At 39.0% G+C, this 18,958-nt stretch overlaps 1 long non-coding RNA gene across 1 annotated transcript in view; it reads left to right on the forward strand.

Moving 5' to 3' along the window:
* The first annotated feature begins 394 nt into the window (after window positions 1–394).
* Window positions 395–18,958, forward strand: part of LOC109383282 (uncharacterized) — a 75,130-nt gene continuing 56,566 nt past the window's right edge. The window contains exon 1 of the long non-coding RNA XR_002124149.1: window positions 395–2,019. This is a non-coding gene — a long non-coding RNA (uncharacterized LOC109383282). The remainder of the gene's footprint in view (window positions 2,020–18,958) is intronic.

The following is an 18,958-nucleotide window of genomic DNA, read 5'->3' on the forward strand; positions in this document are numbered from 1 at the left end:
CTGAGCTGTCCTCTTGGCTGAGGAAGTTGCCATACCTTTGATCTAGAAAAACAGAGCCTAGATCAACACTGGCCAATATGGATGACACATGAGGCTACTGAAATGTGGCCAGTCATGCACAGTATTGTAAAGTAACACACCAGATATTGAGGACAATATGAATAAAATATCTCATATATATATATATATATATATATATTATGTGTCAAAGAACAATAAGATTTTGGATATATTGGGTTAAAGGAATTGAATTATTAAAATTAAGTTCACCTGTTTCTTTTTACAAAGCGGCTAGAATTACATATGCGGCTCGCATGCTATTTCTGTTGGATAATTCAGGGCTTAACTCTGCAACTGCGCGTTGAGTGTCTACTGTTTGCCGTGGCAGGTGTTGGCGAGCCCGACTCCCGCCCACTCGGAGGGCACATCCTCGTGGGAAAAGGCACGATAATGTGGGGAGCACACATGACATCACGTCTCCTCTCGCTGGCCCCTGCCATCGTGCCTGCACCTCGCCACGTGTATCCAACCTCGTCTAATCGGCCCAGCTGCAAAACACTCCGAGAGCCACTTCCGGTTTGGATTGCCCACAGGCCTCGGTCACCAGAAACTTCGCCCCAGAGAGGGGGCGGTGCTTGATCCCCAGGTGGATGCGCCACCCTGTGGGCATCACCTGGGCCAGGGCTCCCGTGCCCCGTTGTTTGGCCTTTTGGAAGCAGCCCCTGGTGCAGAGTAGGATGCTCAGGCCAAAGACACAGAAGTTACAGGTCATGAGGAGCGCAAGTCAGTGCTGTGCAGGTCATGTGGTGTGCTGGTCACTCCTGGGTCACGTGGGGGACACCGAAGCAGGCCTTTTCCCACACCTCAGCCTTTCTTCATGTACACCAAGCCGGGGCCCAGCTCCAGGTCAGACTCTGCCCTGGAGGGTCACTGAGGATGTCCTCGGTCTTGCAGAATGTCCCCACGCACCTTGCCCAGGAAGATGAGGCATTCCTGGCACTTGGATCCTGCCAGCCACGTGGTCAGGCACCTTTGGGAACAGTCATATTCGACAGGAAGAGCCCTCTGCCATCCATGACTCAACCAGTGCTCCGCTGCTGGTTTACTTAAGAATGGCGGCAAGATTTTTGCCTCCTGCATCCCCGCGAGGCCTTAGTGTGCAGACGACCGGTGCCTGGATACATCATGTCTGCAGAGGCTAAAGGTGGAAAATCCGGGGTTAAGAGTGACAAAGGGGAGAGGGAGAGTAATAAAGCTCAGAGACCTGACTTTCTCTGCTGCTCTGGAGAGGAGAAAAACTCCTCATTGTCTGGAAAACTGAAAATGCACACGGCTTTGGAAAAAAGATTTTTTAAAGCAGTTATCTGTGGATTCTAGGTTGCCGACGCCAAGGCGTAACTGTCTTACAAACCCCAACTGGCAGACTGTGTTTCTCCTGCAAATGGCTTTGAATACCAGGTTCTCAGAGTAAAACAGCCTGGCGCTCAGGAAGAAAAAGCCCTGTGGCCAAGGCCCGTTTGCACAATCCCTGGGCCTCACTGACTAGGAGACGCCTAAAGAAAGAAAGAGCTAGCCTGGACTGTGGCTTCAGTGAGAACAATCTTATTTTAAAAAACCCCTAGAGGCCGACTTTCCCTCTTAGGCAGAAGCTAAGAAACTTGTCTCAGGAGATTTTTCTTTTGCTGTTGATTCTTATCGGCAATACTCCATTCCAGAAACATCCCTTGCAGTGTAGCACACAGCTCTGTCTCCAGTATGTGGTCCCAAGCCTTGTTTGACTTAACCTACGATAGAAGAGAATGACGTCCTGCCATGTGGCACTTCCTGGAAAGAGCCTCCTCTGCTGTGGACATTAGGATACCTCTGCGTTTACCAGCAGAGTGGCTCAGGGCCACTTGTTTGCCTTCTTGGAGCTATTTCTCTGTGTACAGCCTGCCTCCCAGGTGGTCCTGTGGTCGCGAGGGTCAAGGAGACTGTCAGTGTGCAGGCTTTCCTGGAAACGGTAGAGCATTGTACAAGGTCAGTGATTCCGTTATTGTCTGCATTCTGCCTCCCAGGGGCTCACTCTTTTCCTACCCCTATCCCAATAGTAGACCCTGCTCAGAGTCGCTCTCTATTTAGCAGCCTTCCAGCCTCCCACCCCCGCACCCCAACATCCGCTGTAGAACAGCAAGTGAAAACTAAGTGCTTCCTGGCGCCAAAAGGAAGTTCTCATGTAATAGATACTCTGTGGTGTCAGAGAGCAGGGGTTCTGTACACTTTGTCAAACAGCCCCTTACCAGTTCTTCTGTATAACAGAGGCCTGGCTTATTTACATACAAACTTCATTTCCCTAGCTAGCCCCAAGCCCCTCTGACCTCCAATTCTAAAGTGAGCTCTCACAGATGATCTGAGAACAGGGAGGTGTTTTGGGAAATGGGCCCACTTTTTCTTGATTGTTTCCCCACCTTTGGCTTACTTGTACAGCTCTGCCCAATTAGCAGGGATAATGAGCTGGTTAGTTTGCAGAGGAAAACCAAACAAAAACAAGCCACCCTGCTGCATTTCTCTTTAGGTTTCAGTCTCAAAGGAGAACTCCTTGAGGATGTTGCAAACAGAACTAGATAAGCTCTCCTTATGCCTTATTTCATCACTGCTCCTCTATTCAGGCAACTTCCTTAGGGAAGAGAGGAGCAGAATTCAAATAAATAAGGAGAAAATGAAAAGATGAAACTGTAAGCTCAGCGAAGGCAGAGGTGTGTCTTGTTCATCTGGGATGGCATCCCCAGTGTCTAGCAGCTTATGAAAGGCACAACCTAAATATTTGATGATTGGAAACATTGACAAACACATGAACACAATCCAGTCTGCACCCATAATTAATGGGAGACACACTCAACCCATTATTTTTCCTTCATTTGACCAATTCATTTCATTCCTATGTGTTTTATCCTACTGTCAACACTTACAGGGACCCAATTATGTTTCCCATTCGCTGCATAGACTACTGAAGAGTATTTCCTGTTTTCAAATGTCATTCATAATATATCTATCTACTTATCATATACAGTCCTATACTTGCCACAACCCCAGAGTTAATTCTAAATGACTGAAGAATTTCGTTTATTATAACCACCCAGGCAATACATACAATAAAATCTAGCTTTAAATACTATTTGTAACATTTTTCCTGATTGAAGAAATTCAGAACTTTTATATAATTGCAGGGAATCCCAGGACTATAAAACCTCAGATTACTTTATCACGGAGTGGGAGAGAATGGAGCCCTTAAAGACCCACACATTTATTGGGTGAGCAGAGAAGGGGGATTCAGAGAAAGAAAGACCGTGATCAGAGATGAGAGGGAAACCAAGAGAGAGCAGTGTTATTGCAAGCAAGGGACGGGTTTCAGGAAATAATGGGTGGGGACTTCCAGTTGAGATGGTATGGTACAGTCATGTTTTGAAGCGTCCCCTGTGCTCCGAACACATAGCAATGAGTTAACATGTAAAAATAGAAAACTGAAAAGACAGAGCCATGTTCAAAAGCAAGAAAAGTATCTGGGTGGAACCATAACAGACTATTGTGTGGGCTGCAGCTCCTGGCAGGCCCTCGGGGTCTCCTCCAGGCTGGAGCGTCCTGAGCTGAGTTCCTGCAGATAAGGAAGGGGACTCGAACTATCCCATGTGAGGAGGGAGATTGACCTGGTCACTGCTTAAATCAGGGTTGCTGGAGCCGGGCCACCTTAGTGAATGAGCCACTTAGAAAGCAGAGGGGGAAGCAGACACAGCCAACATCTTGGCTCTGTGACCGGTTCAGATTCAACCTTTCTTTTCCCTCTTTTTTTTTTTTTTTAAAGATTTTATTGGGGAATTGGGGGAGGGGAAGAGACAAGTTGCTGTCCTTTTGTTCTTCGGTTTAGTTGTGGAGGATGTCGCTTCACTGGCCCATGTTTGTATTATCATTGTGCTCTTCCTGGATGAGGCAGTTGCTCAATGGCTCATGCCCGCTGCCCGCCAGCCCCACTGCAGCCTGTGCCATCACCGGCGACTCATGGCAGCCCAGCTCCAGGTTGAGCTGTTGTTCACCATCTTAGCTGTAGGGGGCGCAGCGTCACTGGCCCTCATGTGGGATCCGAACCGGGGCTCTGCTGCCCAGAGCTGGTGTCCCAAGCCAACTCCTAACCAACGCTTCACTTGGCCGGCCCTTAATCGTTTTTTTCCTCTTAATGATGGGTCCCACTTTCCTGCTGCTGTGCATGCCGGGTAACTTTTATTTGGATGCCAGACATTGTGAATTTTGCCTGTTGGGTGCCGGATACCTTTGTATTCCTATAAATACTTCATATTATTGAGCTTTGTTCTGGAATTCAGGTAAGTTACTTGCAAATGGTGTAATCTTTTTGGTCTTGCCTTTAAGGTTGGTAGAAGGAATCAGAGCAAGGCTCCTTCTAGGGCTAGTTATTCCCCCTACTGAGGCAAGACTCTTCTGAGCACTCAACCCAACGCTCTGTGAATTAGATTTTCAGTCTGGTTGGAGCAGGTATTGGTCCTGGGCTGGTGTGAGTCCCTGGCATGGTTCCCTTCAATCCTTTTTGGTGGGTCTTCCTTCAGCCTCTGCTAATTTCCTCATATGCTTGTGTTGATCAACTGAATACTCCATGGGGACCCCCTGCCAATCTCCAGAATCCTCTCCCTGGTACCCTCTTCTGTGAATTCCAGCTGCTTTGTTCTCTCGTCTTTCAGCTTCATCTTCTCAACTCAGGAAGTTGGCTTGGGTCCCTGCTTTCTGCTCCCTAGCCTGGAAAGCCCTGTCGTGGCAATAGCTGGGGCAATTCTAGCAATTATAGGGTTTGCCTTGTTCCTTTCCCATCTCTCAGGGCCCACTGTCCTTCATGGCATCGTGCCCCATGTTTGCAGAACCATTATTCCGTGTATTTTGTCTGTTTTGTGGTTGTTTCAGGTGGAAGGCAGGTCTTATTTCTGGTACTCAATCTTGTCCACAGGTGGAAGTCTGTGGAGTAACGCCCTAGCAGGCAACTATTTTCTTTTTGTTTTGTTTTTAAAGGTGTGAGTTAATTATGCGTGCTTCTATTTGGAGGAAGAGAGAAACAATATTTAAAATGTGAGAAACAGGAGAGAGTAGCCATGGGCCAAGGTCCCGGAGGAGGTAGAAGGAGATGAAGAAGAGGAGATGCACCTCTTTGCCTGAAATGAGATGAAAATAGGTAATGGAGGGTGCTGCTGTCGATCAGTGGAGGTTTGTAACAGGAAATTAGAGAGGTTAGCCCCTGAGGTTCTCTGTTTTCTCAGTGGAGTACATGTTGAGGTTGTCAACTTGGACTAAGTGAGTAAGCATAAGGTATCTGGATTAACAGAAGTGGGAAATATGGGGAATAACCATTTTGGAGACTACAAGAAGGGTCTCACTACCTTTAAGGAAAAGCATTTCAAAGCAATGTCAGGGCCCCGGATGAGGTTGACTGATTAGCTGTCACACCCATTAACAAAAGTGAAGTTACCTAGTATAGTGGTTACTAGGTAGTGGCTTTCAGTTAGAGCTAGTTGTATCTTGCTAATAGGATTCCCTGTTTACATCTTTGGCAACAAGGACTTGCAAGAATGAGCTCATTAATGAGCTTGTTAGGTTTTGATGGGATAGAGAGACAATTTAGGAACATGAAGTTTACAGGAGATACTTAGTGATTTAGATGAAGTTTCTATAGTGGGGGAACCATGGTTGCAGCAGGGAGGCAAAATGAAGGCATACTTTTTTTTTTTTTTTTTTTTGAGGATAAGTAGAGAGGGAAGGATTTGCAAAGATGCAGTACTGCTCTGTTACACAAGTCCTGCGGGTACCATTGGCATAGTATATAATGTGGAAGACTGTATTATACTTTTCAGTTGCACCTTGTTTATGTAAAATGGCCTTGAGACCAAAGTACATAAACACATACATACATACCTAAGTACGTACATACGTACATACAATGTTCACAGTTTAGGCTACCTGGGAGAATTAGCAGATTTCTTTATAAATATATCCCATAGCCATGTAGAGCACAGCAAATATTGGGTATTTTAAATCAATGATAAGCCTCTAATTTCTCAATATTAGCCTTAGGGTACTGACTGGCATGTGATCTATAGTTTAATGGGGTAAAATGTGGAATAGGTCCCGTTGGCCCCCCGACTGCCCTTATTTTCTCATCCTGCATACTAAATTTCAATATCTTCTCAAATTTTAGGATAAAGATATTGAGGATAAGGGAGAGAAAGTTCCCTGCCAGAGTCACAGAGATAGTTAGTTGAAGGGGAACTCAGACGTCTAGAATAAGAGTCTTGCTAACATGCCGTTACCTACGATGGTTACTTACATGTATCATCTTGGCTAGGCCACAGTACCCGCATCTTTGGTCAAACATTATTCTAGATATTTTTGTGAAGGCATATATTTTTTTAGATGAGTTTAACATTTAAATCAGTAGACTTTGAATAAAGCAGGTTATCTTTCATAATGTGAGTGGGACATCCAATTGTTGACAGCCTTCACAGAAACAGATTAACTTCCTCAGAACAGGAGGAAATTGACCAGGAGACTGCCTTCAGACTTGAACCCCAACTCTCCCCTCTGACTCCCCCTACACTGCAGAAAATGCTCTTGGACAAAGAATGTTAAACCCTAGAGAATTTAGTGAGCAAGATAATGAGTAATGCTAGGTACTCTGTGCCAAATTGGGAGTATTTAAATTACAAGGGGATAGTAAGTCTCAAGTTGTTGAAATTTAGTCTTCATTTTAGAGGTCATAGAAAAATTAGCCTAGCCAGGGCAGAAAATGCCCCAAGTAACTATTAAACATCAACACATTGACTTTTCATATTTTCTTTTAATATTATTATGCCACTTGGTTGAAAATATTAATTTTAATTATATATTTTTTCACATTGCTTGCATGGATATAACCACTGAATCCTTTCTTTTAATAGGAATATAATTCTGACATCATAAAATTCACCCTTTACAAATGTGCAATTCAGTGGTTTTTAGTATATTCACAAGGTTGTGCAACCATTACCATTGGGTATTTCCCAAACATTTTTATCTTGCCAAACATTTTTATCATTTCCAAATGAAACCTGATAACAATTAGAAGTCACTCCCTACCTCCTGGGAACCACTCCTCCACAGTTGGAAACCAGGAATCTTTCTGTATCTCTGTATTTGTCTATTTTGGACATTATTACATAAATGGAATCATCTAACTCTATAATCCATTTGTATAATAAGCCACAGACCTTTTGTGCCCGGTTTCTTTCACTAACTGTAAGGTTTTTCAGGGTTTATATATGTTTTAGCATATATTGGTACTTCATTTTTATGTGACTGGATAATATTTCATTGTGTATATATACTGAATTTTGTTTATCCATTCAATTTATGGATATTTGGGTTGTTTCCACTTTTCGACTATTATGAATGATGATGCTATGGATATGCGTGCATAAGATTTTGTATAAACATTTGTTTTCAAGTCTCTTGGGTATGTATCTAAGAGTAGAATATATCTAAGAGTAGAATGCTGAGTCATATGGTAGGTACCTATATTTAATTTTTTGAGACTCTTATCAGATTGTTTACCAAAGTGGCTGTACCATTTTATATTTCCAGAAGCAATGCAGAAAGGTTCCAATTTCTCTACATCCTCATCAACACTTTTTATTGTCCTTTGTTTTGGTTATAGTCATGCCAATGGGTATGAAGTGATGTCTCATTGTGGTTTTGATTTCAGTTTCCCTAATGACTAGCGATGTTCCAAAGTTTTTAATGTGCTTGTTGGCCATTTGTGTATCTTCTTTGGAGAAATATCCTTTGTCCATTTTTTCATTGGCTTGTTTGTCTTTATGTTGAATTATAAGTGGTCTTTTTTTTTATCTGGCTATTAGATCCTAATCAAATATATGATTGGCTAACGTTTTCTCCCTTTCTGTAGGTTGTCTTTTTACTTGGTAGTGTCCTTTAAAGCACAAAAGTTTTTTAAATTTTGACAAAGTCTAATTATTGTTTTACTTGTTTGCTTAGGCTTTGGGTATCATGTCTAAGAAATCATTGTCTAATCCATGGTCACAAAGATGTTTTCTTCTAAGAGTTTTATAGTTTTAGCTTTTCTGTCTAGCTCTATGGTTGATTTACAGTTAATTTTTGTGTATGGTGTGAGATAGGGATCCAGCTTGATTTTTTGAATGCTGATATCCACGGTCCCCTGTTTATGGAAAAGACTATTCTTTCCCCCATTGAATTGCCTTGGGGGAAAATCAGTGTCCAAAATGAATTGATCATAAATGTAAGGGTATATTTATGGACTGTGAGCTCTATTCCATTGATCTGTATGTTTGTTCTTAAACCAAAACCATAAAATCTTGATTCCTGTAGCTTTCTAGTATGTTTTCAAATTGGGGCTTTTTCAGGATTGCTATGGCTATTTTGTGTGCTTCGACTTTCTGTATGAGTTTTATGATCAGTTTCTCAGTGTCTCAAAAAAAGCCAGATGGGATTTTGATAGGGGTTCCATTGAATCTGTAGATTAATTTGGTTGAGTATTGTAATATTAAATTTCTCTGATTCATTAACATGGGATATACATTCATTTAAGTGTTCTGTAGTGTGTTTCAACAATGCCTTGTAGTTTTCAGGGTATAGCTTTTGCACTTGACTTGTTAAATTTATTCCTAAATATTTATTTTTTTGGATGCTGTAGTAAATGGAATTATTTTTCATTTCCTTTTTGGATTGATCATTGCTAGTTTCTAGACATACAATTGATTTTTTTTGGCATATTAATCTTGTACCCTCCAACCTTTCTAAACTACTTTATTAGTTCCAGTAGTTTTTTGTAGATTCCTTAGGATTTTCTATACATAGGTTATTTTACCTTCAAATAGTTTTATTCCTTCCTTTCCAATTTGGATGTCTTTTATTCATTTATTTTTGTCTAATTGCCCTAGCTAGAACCCCAGTATGTGTTGAATAGAAGGGGCAAGAATGTACACCTTCTCTTATTCCTGATCTTAGTGGAAAAGTATTCATTCTTTCACCAAGAAGTATGATGTTAGTTGTGGGTTTTAATAATGCCCTTTATCAGATTGAACTATATTTCTATTTCTAGTTGTTAAATGTTTTTATCAGGAAGGGATATTGGATTTTGCAAAATGCATTTTCTTCATCTATTTAGATGAGCATGTGGTTTTTGTCCTTTATTCTGTTGGTATGGTATGTTACATGGATGCTTTTGGGTGTGAAACCAACATTGATTGCATTCCTGGAAACTTCCAATTGGTTATGATGCATAATCCTTTTTATGTGTTGCTAGATTTGTTTTGCTAGTATTTTATTGAAGATATTTGTATCTATATTCATAAGAGATATTGGTGTTTTTTTTCTTGATAGGTCTTTTGCTGTTTTTGGTATTGGGGAATGAGTTAGGAAGCGTTTCCTCCTCTTCTGTTTTTTGAAAGAGTTTCTGAAGGATTGGAGTTTATTCTTTAAATGTTTAGTATAATTCAGCAGTGCACTCATGGGCTTTTCCTTGTGGGGAATTTTTTGATTACTAATTTAATCACTTGTTACAAGTCTGTTCAGAAACTTGATTTCTTCTTGAGTCAGTTTTGGTACTTTGTGTCTTTATCTGAATGTCTCTCTTTTATCTATTAATAGACTATGTAATTTGTTGGCATACCTTTGTTCATAGTATCACCTTATAATCCTTTTTATTTTTGTAAAGTCAGTAATAGTGTTCTCTCTTTAATTTGTGATGTTAGTAATTTGAGTCCTGTTTCTTCTTTTTGGTCAGTCCAGCTAAAGGTTTGTTAATTTTGTTGATATTTTCAAAGAGCCAACTGTTGATTTTTGTTGATTGTCCTTTATTTTTATATTCTCTATTTTGTTTGTTTCCACAATGATTATTATTATCTTCCTTCTGCTTGCATTTGGTATAATTTTTTTTCCCTCTAATTTCTTAGGGTGAAAGTTTAGGTTATTGGTTTGAAGTAGTTTTTTTTTTCCCAATATAGGCATTTACAGTTGTGAAGGATAATTTTATGTGTCAATTTAGACTAAGGGATGCCCAATTAGCTGGGAAAACATTGTTTCGGGAGGTGTCTGTGATGATGTCTTCAGAAGAGATTGACATTTGAATGAGTCAACTGCATAAAAAACATCACCCTCACCAATGTGAATAGCATCATTTAATCTCTGAGGGTCAGAATAGAAGAAAGGGTGGAGGAAGGGGGAATTCACTCTCTCTGTTTGAGTTGAGATTATCCGTCTTCTCCTTCCTTTGAACATCAGCTGTCTTATTTCTTAGGTCTTCAGATTAAAACTGAACTATATTGTGGGCTTTCCTGGTTCTCCATCTTGCAGATGGCAGATTGTGGGACTTCTCGGCTTCCGTATTCCTGTGAGACAACTCCTAAAATAAATAAATAAATAAATACATGTATATGTTTATGTATATGTGTGTATATATATTCTATTGGTTTTCTCTGGAAAACCCTAACACAACAGATATAAATTTTTCCCAAGCACTTCTTTTAGTTGTATTCCTTAAATTTTAGTTTGTTGTGTCCTCATCTCCTTTCATCAAAGTATATTCTAATTTCCTTTGTTATGTTTTCTTTGACTCATTGATTTTTTTTTTTTTTTTAGGAATGTGTTGTTTAATTTCAAGTATTCGATTTCTTTGTTGGTTTTCTTTGTAGTTGTGTCCATTATTGTAAATGGGATTTTGAAGTTCAACTATCGTTGTTGAATTTTTCCATTTATTTCTTTAATTCTGACAGTTTTAGCTTCCTGTGTTTTGGGGCTCTATTTTTAGACTCATATAAGTTTATAGTTGTCACATTTTCTTGATTGATTGGTTTTTTAATTGTTTTCATAGAATGTCATTTGTCAATCTGATAAATGTTCTTTTAAAATACATTTTATCTATTAATATGGTCATTCTAGCTCTTTTAGTGACTATGCAAGGTATATTTTTTTCTGTTACTTTACTTTCAAACTATTTATGCCTTAGAATCTACAACATGCCCTTTATAAACAGCATATAAGTGGATTTTTTTTCCATTTTGCCATTAATTTTTAGTAGTTGAGTCCATTTATAGATAGTTCAGTTACCAGTGAGGTAGGATTTATGCCTGCCCTTTTACGACTTCTTTTTTAATATCTTATGCCTTTTTTTATTCCTATCTTCTTCCATTACTGCTTTCTTTTGTGTTAAAGAAATATGTTTTGGTGTACAATTTTAATTCTCTTGTCATTTCTTTTTCTATATATTTTTTTGGAATTGTTTTCTTTTTGGTTGCCCTGGGGATTACAGTTAACATCCTAATTTATAACAATCTATCTCAGATTAATACCAGCTTAATTTCTTTCTTTTTTTTTTTTTTTTTTTTTTAGCTGAGCCATCCCGCCACCTGTTGGCAGCTCACGGCTGCTCAGCTCGGGCTGACTCGAACCACTGTTGCTCAGAGCTCAAACTCTTGAGCGAGCTCTTAACCAACTGAGCCACTCAGCCGGCCCTTCCAGCTTAATTTCAATAGCATACAAAACCTTTGCTCCTCAGAGCCTCTGCTGCCTTTCCTTTCTTTGTCCTGTTATTGTCACACAAATTACATCTTTATACATTATAAATCAGTACAGATTTATAATTTTTGCTGTATGCAGCTTTTAAAATCAAGTAGAAGAGTGACCGACAACAAAAAAACATTTACACTGTCTTTTATATTCACCGATGTAGTTACCTTTACCAGTGCTCTTTTTAAAAAAATTCATCTGGATTCAAGGATTTGCTTTATTGTTTAGTGTCCTTTCTTTTCAGATTGTAGGATGTCCTTTACAATATTTTGTAGGGCAGGTCAGCTAGTGACAAATTTTCTCCGTTTTTAAAATATCTGATAATGAATTAATTTGCTTTACATGTTTAAAATGTATAGCTTGCTGGAGATTGAATATTCTCTTTTCAGCAATTTGAATATCTCATCCACCTGTCCTGTTACCTCCCTCGTTGCTGAGAAGAAATCACCTATTAATCTTATTGGGGATCCCTTATATGTGATGAGTCACTTCTCACTGTTTTCAGGAATCCTTCTTTGTCTTTGTCTTTTGACAGCTTTTTTTATCTGTCTCAGTGTGGATATCTGAATTTATCTACCAGTTTGTTGAGTTGCTGGAATGTGTAGATTCATGCCCCTCATCAAATGTGTGAGGATTTCAGCCACTGGTTCTTCAAATAGTCTTTCTTCCTCTTTCTTTCTCTCCTCTCCTTTTAGGATTCCCATATTCATATAGTATTTTTGATTATGTCCTGCAGGTTGCTAAGTCTCTTTTATGTATTTTTAATTTATTTTTATTTCTATTCCTGAGATTGGGTACTCTCAATTCAACTCTCTCATAGTTCACTGATTCTTTCTTCTGGCTGCCCAAATCACCTGTAGAAACCCCTCTGGTGAAGTGTTTTTTTCGTTTAAATTTATGTTTGTTTGTTTTTTAATTCCAGAATTCGTTTGTTTTTTAATAACTGCTGCCTCTAATGACATTCTTTATTTAGTGATACATAATTGTCATACCCTCCTTTAGTTTTTACACATGTTTTTCTTTTAAAAGTGCTTTGAACATATTTAAAATAGCTAATTTAAACTTTTTGTCCAGCAAGTCCAATGTCTGGGCTTCCTTAGGGATGGTTTTCTATTGGTTGCTTCCCCCTCCTCATGTATGAGCCACACTTTATTGTTTATTTGCATGTCTCATAATTATTTGTAGAAAACTGGACATTTAAAATAATACAATATGGAAACTCTGGAAAGCAGATTCTTCCTCCTGCCCAGGGTTTGCTGTTGTTGGTGTTTATTTAGTGTCTTTTCTGCACTAATTCTATGGTCTGTATTTTTTGTCATCTGTGGCCAGCTAAGTTTCTACTTGGTTAGCTTCATGCTGCAATAGTGATTTGACAGAGATTTCCTTTCATGCCTGGAACCAGTAACTCTCCCAGTCTGTGCTGAGGACCTCTGTGTGTGTGTGTTGGGGCACAGCTTTAACACTTAACCAGACTCTTTAATTTTCTGCCATAACTTCCTACTTGCACAGAGCATCAAGTTCAGCCAGAGGAGAGAGTTTAGGGCCTTTCCTATCTTTCCCAAGCATGTGCACAGCTCTGGGAATGTGCACAAACCTACATGTGTTTATGGCTTTCTTGATTCCCAGGAGCATGTCAGAGCTTTTCAAAGCCCCTATGCAAATCTCATTCCTGAGCTTTCCCTTTAAAATTTTTGGTTAGCCCATTATTTTCCTCGACTCTAATTTATCACCTTAGGCAGCTTCAAAATTAAACAATTGCCTATAATTGTTTTTGACAAATGCACCTGGGAAAAAGACTTTTTGCACTGGGTGAGCTCTGAGTCCCGTTAAATGCATCTTAGAAGTGGGATCTTCCAGTGAACTGACAGGTCAAATAATGATAATTCTCTTGGAATGAAACTTTAAAGGAGCATCACCCAACTCTGCTCCCTCCAGTAGCTGCCAGGTTGCTTGTTTTCACTGTGATTGTCAGCTGTCAGTTTTCAAGGCTACTGTAGAGCCAGAGTGGAGGAATGGGAATAGCACAAATTAAAATGCCACAAAACACATTGTTCTTCCCAAGATTTAGTTTTTTTTGTTTTTGTTTTTGAGAAACCATTGTCCAGATTGCCGGGAGCCTTTGGTTAATTTCTAGCATTCTGCAAATAATAATTCTAACAATTTTTGTGAGTTTTCTCATTACTTTTATGGAGAAGAGACTTTTTAAAGGTCATCGCTCTGCCATATTTGCTGACATGTTCTTTCCCCGCTGACTCTTGGGGTACATTATATATATAGTGAGATCCAGTTCAAAGGGTAATACATTAAGTGTCAATTCGCCTGATTACACGTAGGAAGGAAAATATTAAGAGGTCCCACATATGTTGAGGAGCTCACATTCAATCTTTTCTGAAATTTTCAACTTCTCTTGGTGTAAGAATCAGAGCAGAGCAGGGGAAACAAGTGACTGGGATTCAGCGAGATTATCTTCACATCGCTTGTCTATCACAGCCGCCTGTGTAAACCACACTCCCAGAGAGGCATTTGTATTTTTGCCTCTCCACTTTTCTCAGTAGCTTCTCTGTGGTTAGAGTTTCCATAGCAGGGGCTGAATTGTTCCCTTGAGAGAGCCTGGCCTGGCAACAGCTGTGTCCGAAAGGCTTAGCCTCCACATCCAAGAGGGAAAGCTACTTAGAGGAAGGGGTCGGCCTTAACTATTTGCATCTCTGATGATGATAAGTTGATATTCTCTTACACTTTCGTTAAACAGTTCATAGGTGAATAAAAATAAACAAGACATATTTAGTTTCTTTAATTCTTATCTCCCTATTACTTTCATGGATAAGCACAAATTTCCCACTATTACCAAGTAGGAATAGTCATCTTAGCATATATTAAATCAATAAATTATTTGATGAACCCAGCTGATTTAAGTTCATTTAAGTACAGGGGGAGCACCTGCTATGGACTAGCATATGATTAAATATTTTGCTATCATTCTTCCCGAATTCCAGGATTTTCCTATTCCTGCCATATCCTGGTTGTGAACTGTGGACTATGGAATGGACTTTATTTTTACTACCCCTTGATTTTTTCCATAAACACAGAACAAAGTGATCCAGATGTCACACAGAATAGTCCATATTCAATTCTCTCTCTCTCTCTCTCTCTCTCTCTCTNCACAATAAATATATATTTTAACTTTGCATACATATACAAATGGAATCTACTGCATGTGTTCCCCTGTGATTTTTTTCTGTCAGTGTTTAAGATTTAATCATATTGATGCCTGAGCTGAAGTTATTCTTGTTTCCTGCTTTATAGGGTCCGTTTGTAATAATGTCCCACAGATATTTTTATTCATCCTAATTGTAATGAACATATACTTCAGGGCCTACTCTCAGTAGATGTAAACACACAGAATGTCGAATAATTTAGAAATACTGTTTTTCTATTATAAACATGAGCTGAGATACAAGAGTTTCGTTAGAATAGCATTTTGTAAGCTTCTCTGACAGTGACCTCAGTGATATATAAATTGGGTTTGCAACATTTTCACAAACCAGTACTATTTAGATTACAAAGGATGCCTTTTGATATGTATTCTATTCCATTCTACTCCATTTCATTTTATTTTTAAAAATTCGGGCTCTGTTCCTCTATATTGATTTCTTGAGCTACTAGTGGGTCATCGTCAGTCCACCCGCAGTGTTAAAAATACTGCGCTAGCCTCAGGAAAGGGATTGCTGGGCCGCAGAATACGCGCACCTTCAGGCAGCGCCAAACTGATCCGCGGTCAGCTGGACTCAGTTCCGCTCCCACAGCCACAGCACTCGTGCTCCCTTTGTTGTACACCCTTGTTGACATTCGATATTTTCAGATTTTCAGGTTTACTCCATTCCATGTCTTTAATAAAAGAAAACTGATCGTGAGCCCAATGTTAAAGCTCACCACAGATAATCCAAATTAGAGTGAATCTGCTCAGCCTGTCAATGAAAACAGGCATTCAGAAGAAATAAGAGGGTTCCATGTGGGGCATTTTAGTATATGAGATTTTTTAGGAAAAAAAAAAAGTGACACATACTAAATGTACACACCAAAAAGTGAGCTGGAGTCAGAAGTGCAGATCCCAATGGACTCTTCTGGGGACTCAAAGTGTCCAAATCCATAGTCAGCTATGGAAAGTATAAGGCTAGAGCTGTAAAAATTCTACTTTGGGTTTTAATCGGAGTCAACAGGTTTTAGCAGCACCAGTACACCAATGAAATGTGTGGTTTGGAGCTTTCGGCGCTCAAGTTGACAACACATTGAAAGAATCCCTGGTGGTGTCTTTCTGCTGTTTCTATACAAACTCTGACAGAACTGTAATTCCTTGATTTTCCCACTGTCTTCAGTGAAAAATGATAGGAAGAGATTAGAATAATCTGCTTCCTTCACTCTTACTTCTAAATCCTTGAGAAATTTCAGGTGAACGTGCCACTCACTGGTGTTAAATTAGGGGCTTGGGACTTGGGACACGGGAACTTGCACTGTGTGACTTGTGCCTCTAGCTGGCAGGCGGAAGGTGCAGGAGTGTAGGGTTTCCAAGTTTACACACACACAATCCTTCAGAGGTTTGCAACTTCCCAAACCCTCGGCCATTTCCAACGCCGAGGCAAATGAGCCAGACCAAGGAAGGCAGTGAAGTTATCTTCTCATAGACAGGCAGCTGATGTATTTATGGCAAAATTCTTTGGCCCCTTGCCAACATAAAACTTGTTCTCACAAAGCTGGTTGGGGAGGGGAGGCAGAGAAAGGAGGCCGGCAGAGCTGCACCCTGGGCCAGAGCACTACTAGGGCTTTGGAAGGGAACAGCCTGCAGGGGAGTGTNAGAATAAGTATTTCTTCACTGACAGAAAAACAGTCATACTGACCCAATTAAAGCACACAAAGGAAACAATTAGCTGAGAAAATCTGGGGTGTTTTATGGATGAGATGGCATATACAATATCGTACCTCACATTATCATAACTCACAGACCCTGTACTTTCTTAATGAGTGACAATAACAAGTCTGGAAAACATCTGCCTTGAAAAAGTACACGAACTGTTCTCTGCTTAAAAAATGTTGCTCGCCTGTTAGTGTCTAGCAGCCATGCGTATCATATTGTGGTATGAGATGTCTTGGTTGCAAGAAATTAATATGCTCATGTTTGACTTCAAGTTGTCCAGAGCAGAATCCCAGCATAATTCAAATCATTGTAAAGCCACAGTCGGGATAAAGACATGATTTACTGTTAGCAAATCTTCAGCTTGAACTGCTGCTCAATTCCCAGCCACGCTGATGACTTGGGCAAAGGAAATTGAGCCCACTTTTGCATGATTTTGTGCCATCCAAAAAGAAAATCTGCACTATAAAAAGAAAATCTAAAAATAACCTCTCATTGATGCAGATAACCATTTTAACTGATAAGCATGTTTTGGCTGTACAAGTACAATATATTCTGGAAATCTCATGACAACCCTAAGAGCAGCTGCCATCAGGATAAGTGGTCTGGCATTCCCACCTGTGTTTCTGTTGTGGACAAGAATATTCTCCCTTTCCTCTCATTACCAACTGATAGGTGGTTGGAAGACAAAAGGATGACTTAGAAGAAGGAACAAGAAACAGTTCCAATATCAATTTGTGCATTACATGAGCTCCCCTGACTCTTCCAAGTTATTATCAGCTAGGTCTCAAAGTTAAAAGTAACCATTCATTCATTTTTATTTCTTCTTAAAGTAGGAGGTAAGATCACAGTAGATAAACTGCTTTTGCACTTTGAATACATGTCTCATTGTACTCATATTGTGTCGTTAATTTCTAAACTGTTGCAAAAGCATGGAGTTTGGCAGAATGCTAATTACTTCTTTCCTGGCCTAGAAGATAAATTCGGTCATGGAAAAGAATTCGTTTGCAGACCATCTGAGATATTTGTCATCATTTTTTTTTCATGTTAGCAGTGATACATTATCATTACAAAGTGTGAAAATTCTCATTCAAGAATGACTTTATCCAAGACATTATCTAATAGAACAGCTGGTACCCTTTTCAGACTGACCCTGAATCACAGAAAAGTTCACAATTCTTCCAGACCTTTGACTTACCTTTGTTATAAAAAAAAAAAGCAGGGTCTGAATTACTTATGTTAACTATTTAGCTCATCATCTATTGTTACATTTGATGAAATAATTCACATGAACTGAAGATAGAGTTTTTCCACATACTGAGTTTCAAATTACACAAGTGCTTTAATTTCAAACGTTTTTTTAACTATCCCAAATACTCTCATATAGAAATTGTAATTTCTATATATCTATGTTTACATAGATATAGATCTGTTTTTAGATAATTCTGTTTAGTCCAAAACATAAGCAGATTTGAATTTTTAATCTCATTAGTTCCAGAGGACAAACCCAGCAGTGTATGAAGAACACTGAGCCAACTTTAATGTTAGCTTGTGAATATTTCTGAGTCTGAACAGAATCGTACACTGTTTACAGTTGTCTTTTGCATGCTGGTGCATTGTGGGAAAGTAACCCACCAATGAAGTCACACAAATCCTTTCCTTCTAGCCTTTTAGTCACATAGTAAGACATTAACAATGCCGTATTTGTTTTGTTTTTAATATTTCTCATATTTCTTATTCTCATCCTGTAGGAATGCATTCTAATCCAAGGACACATTCTCATACATTCATTAATCCTTGTGCTCCAAAACGATTCACATGAAAACTCGAAATCAGATGGTTTCATGTGTTCCAACTTAGCTTTTGCTAAAACAGGGTCATCCTTGAACTTGTCATCTGCTGAGGTATTGAATTCCCTATTTCACTCAATTATATGATCTTAAGAATGTAGCCATTTGCCAATTGTGTCTCAACTTCGAGCACATGTTTTTGCATCTAATGGTTCAGCTTTAGGAACCCCTCAATTACAAATGACTTACAGGAAAAAGGACTAAATCATTTAAGGAGCTACTTAAGTAATATAGAAGAAAGTCATATCTATTTAAAAATAAAGTATTATTAATGTAGTTTTCCTGGTGATGACAAGTTTTAGCTCTTTATATCACGCTACTGCAGTATTTGAGGTACAAGTCAATTGTTTAAAATATCCCTTTTGTTGTAAGAAGAACTATCTAGTTAATGAAATTGTAACTATGGTGATGTTTTAAGAGAAAATCAGTTTTCATTTTCTCCTAATTTAAAATATCCTAATGTGGAATATTTTAATTGTAAAAATTTTTTTCCATATGTGTAGATTGTGTTACTCTGAAAATGAAGTGGATGGATGTTAGTTTTAGATATTTATAGTTAAATGACTGAATCAAATTAAACACATATTTGTCTTCT

The sequence above is a fragment of the Hipposideros armiger genome, unplaced genomic scaffold, assembly GCF_001890085.2.
Source record: "Hipposideros armiger isolate ML-2016 unplaced genomic scaffold, ASM189008v1 scaffold_80, whole genome shotgun sequence".
In the NCBI taxonomy this organism is placed as follows: domain Eukaryota; kingdom Metazoa; phylum Chordata; class Mammalia; order Chiroptera; family Hipposideridae; genus Hipposideros; species Hipposideros armiger.